Raw genomic sequence first — 4,389 nt, 5'->3', positions numbered from 1 at the left:
GTATATTCTTTCCATCTTCTTTTAATATTTCCTGGATCATTTAATATTCAGCCTAAAGCATTCTTGATTATAGCAACTCGAGGTTTGAATTTGTTCTTCAGTTCCTTGAGCTTAAGAAATGCTGAATGAGTTTGGCCCTTTTGATTTTCTGACTTCAACTCCCCTTGCACATTTCATTGTCATATTTTGCTTTGTCATCCCTTGCTGCCTTTTGCAATCTTCTGTTCAGTTCTTTAGTATCTTGAAGTCTTCCTTGTGCTTTGGCTTCTCTGTGCTCCAGTGCAATCTTCAGAGTTTCTTCTGACATCCATTTTGGTCTTTTTTTTTCTCTTTTCTGTCTTTGTAATGACCGTTTGCACTCTTGATATCAAAGTACAACTTCTTTGCTATTCAAGGAACAAATTGTTGTTTGAGGAATCAGGAAACCACATGGCATTAAATCAATTCTAACTCATAGCCACTCCAGGTATCTCAGAACTGAAGTCCATGAGGTTTTCAAGGAATAATTTCTAGAAAGTAGATAGTAGTAAAAAGTAGACAGCCAGGCCCTTCTTCCAAGGTGTAAATCAGCAAGGGCCCTGAACTACCAAGTATTTGGTTAGCAGTCCAGTGCGTGAAACATTTTTGCCACCCTGGGGAACATTATAATACAGAAAAGAATGACAAAAGTGTCAATTTTATTTGCGTTCACAATCATCACTCATGGAAGCAGCAGAAATCAATTGGCATACTATACAGAGAAAATCTGCTGCTAAGGATCTCTATAAAGTGTTAAAGAACAATAATGTCAGGTTAATGATTAAGGTGCCCCTGACTCAAGCCATGAGAAAGTCATAGGGCCTTCAGAAACAGGAGATATATAAAAATCCAGGAAATTAACTGACATTAGTGAAATGTATCATCAGGTTATTGCATCATATTTATGTAAGCGTTGCACAAAGAATAAGGAATGCTGATGATGAAGGATTGCTGTCTTTGAATTGTGGTATAGATGAAGATTACTGAATATAGCATGGTCTGTCTGTCACCAGAGCTCCCTTGGACTGTCTAAAGAATAAACAAATCTGTCCAAAAAATCTACAGAGTGTCACATAGAAGCAAAGATTTCATCATGCATATTTTAGACATTTGTCAGAGGAGGCTAATTTTTGGAAAAGTACATCAGTGAAATAGAGTAAGACCCTCAATGAAATGGATGACAGGGATTCCAGCAATGGGCTTAAGCATGGGGGAGATTGTAAGGATGGGATGGGATCCCATAATATTTCCATCTGTTATATTTGGGGTCTCTGTGAAATAGAGTTGAAGTATCTGTCTTGCAAAAACAGAGGTGGAATTTGCAATTTTAACAAAGAACAACTCAAACATTTTCCTTTTCCTTGTTTCCTAAGAAAGGTTAGCATCTCTTTGCAGAAATTCAGCATTAAGTGGAATGAGTGAGAAGAAATATTTCAATGACTAAGCAAGAATGGTTACTTGTAGGAAAAGAGGAGGAAGATTCTTTAAAACTGTGCTTCTAATGTGAGCATGGTACAAGGCCAAATAATGAGTAACACTTCCAAGAAAAACAATTAGCAGCAGGCAAACTCAGAAAGACATTAGCAAAGGAAAAAAATTATAAACACAGAAACACAGCCTACTGAAAAATATTGAGGGCTGTTTATATGCCTACATAAAAATATATAGTGAGATGTGAATACTAATAGTTAAGAAAAGGAAACCAATAAATTTTGCGATAATGAAAAGGAAGTATATTTTATAAGATGAACAATCTCCTCCGATGTGATTTACTACCTCTGCAAACCTGCTGGAGAATCAGCTATGAGTCGGTTCTGATTTCACGGTACTGAAAAACAAAAAGAACATCATCACCAAAATACACATTTACTGAGAGGAAGCCCCTCCACCAGGTGGATTATTATAGTGATTGCAGCAATGGGCTCAAGTGTGTCAGAGATTGTGAGGATGGCACCAGATTGGGCAAGATTCAGTTCTGTTGTTCATAGGGTCATTATGAGTTGTACTCAACTCAATGACACCTAACAACAACAGCTCATGTGGAATAGTAAGGAGTTGTGCTACTAATTCAAAGGTAGCACCTTTCTGCAAGATTGATCTATCAGTCACTTCTTGGGAAAAAGATGCACAGTATCCTCCTGTGTGGTTTACAGTCTCCAAAAATACACTGGAAGATCAGCTATGAGTCAAGGGCAATGAGTTACTTGGGTAATTTGTAAAAAATAACCATGAAACTGGAGTTTGGTAAATGCCATCATTGAATCTTAGAGTCTCAAAATAACTATCAGACTTACTCCAGTTGTGGTTTTCTTCCATTAAATCCTTTTCCTTTCACTCTGTCCAGAAATCTCAGCCTGGTAGCAGTTAGGCTCCCACAGACAGGCAGCAGGTCAGGAAGAGCACAAAAGAGTTAATTTACTGCAGCCAAACATCAGACAGCCTTGCAATGCTGGAAGATTAATTTCTTGCCAACAAACTCACAGAGGAGCTTTCATGATGACTTGTCTTATGGGGCATGATAAAAGTTCATGGTCATGAACACTGTGCTATCTACTGCCAGTGGGGAGTAGAAGAAAGGAGAACACACCATCTGGTGCTCTGCAAAGAAGCCTGGAGACTCTCACGTAGCTCTCCCAATATGTTAGGCTGTGTGTTAAGCCTCTTCCACTCAGATTTCACTTATTCCATGAAACAACTTTATAAAATTAATGGAATTGTTGTCCCTATTTTATCAATGAGTAAATTCAAGGTTTAACTACTTGCACAAGGTAAAACAGATTTTAAAAACAATTTTATTGCATTTTCATTGACATGAGAGAAAGTACATATTTAATGGATACAATTTGGTATATATATATATCAGTGAAACTAATAGCATAATCAAGATATTTAATATATCCATTATCTGCCAAAGCTTTCTTGTGTCCCATTGTAATCCCTCAGTCCTATGCTTTGCTGAAAACCTGCCTATCTCATATACATACACACATATTTCCAAACAACCACTGGTCTGTGTTCTGCAGCTGTAATATTAGTTTGCATTTCCCAGAATTTTTCAAATAGAATAATGCTATCTGTACTTTTACTTTATTTGAATTTTTTCCCCCTCTTTGTAATTTTTTTGAAATGAACTAAGTGGCACTGCATCAAGCATTTGCTAATTTTTAAATTTTTGTAGGGTAGTAGTCACTGCCATTGAGCTGATTGTGACTCACTGAGACCCTGTAAGACAGAATAGAACAATTCTATAGGGTTTTGAGGCTGTCAATCTTTATGGAAGCAGACTGTCTCATTTTTTCCCCATCAAATTCTACTTAATAACCCAATATTTAATCCACTACACTGCCATAGCTTTGTAATCCACTGTCTAGCTATATTACAGTTTGTTTATGAATTTGCCTATTGATACAAATTTGTTTTGTTTGCATATGGTTTTTTCTATTACAAGTAAATTTGCTATAAATATTTTATACAAATCTTTGCATAATATGCTTTCCTTGCTCGTGGGAAAGAACTTAGACATGGAATATATGGATCATATGGCAGGAATCAAACAACTGAATATGTTTCTTATTTGAGCTGACAGTTTGGGTATTCAGAACATTTATACTTAATGTGATTATAATATAGTTAGATTTCTATCAGCTTAGGTTATGTTTTATGATTGTTATTTTTTATATTCCCATTTCTTCTTTTTTTCTTTATTTTTCAATAACTTATTTTTATGATTCAATATTGTCTCTCTTCTTATCCTATTGCCTTCATGAGAGTAATAGTAGAACCTAACTCTTTCATTCCCATCTCTCAGGAATTAATGGTATTTGTTTCCTGAAAACCAGAGTCATGGATTTCCAGGATGAATCATTTCATATACTTTGTCTGACTTTAACAGTTGTTTCAGTCAGGAGGGCAAATTCACTTCATTTTGTTCTATATTGGCTGTAAGCTTGTGTCTATCTATTCTATCAGTTTTAAGTGCCAGTTTTTGGAATTGTAACCCAAGTCTTTCTTAGCTATTACACTAGAAATGACTGTCAGAGTCAAGGAGTATCCACACCACTCTTCCCCAGGTCACCTATTGGTGATTTTTTTTATTGGAAAAAAAAGGGAAAAAGGTTGATTTTAATGTTACTGACTTTGATATATGTGGAGCTATCTGTAGCTTCTTGTGATGCTAAACAAAAGCTATTCTCTCAGTTCGAATCCTGCAATCACTTCGCAGGTGGGGAGGGTTGTGGAGGGGAGGAAACATGGATACTATCCTCTCATGTTAGTTTACAACCTCAGAAACCCTATGGAGGGTTTTCACCATGAATTGAAATGATTCCACCATAGTGAGTCTGTGTTTGAGTTGTGTGTATGTGTGTATAT

This window comes from Elephantulus edwardii, unplaced genomic scaffold (genome assembly GCF_000299155.1).
Source record: "Elephantulus edwardii isolate Elephantulus edwardi_28Jun2011 unplaced genomic scaffold, EleEdw1.0 scaffold00085, whole genome shotgun sequence".
NCBI lineage: Eukaryota > Metazoa > Chordata > Mammalia > Macroscelidea > Macroscelididae > Elephantulus > Elephantulus edwardii.
Note: the sequence above shows the minus strand (reverse complement) of the source record.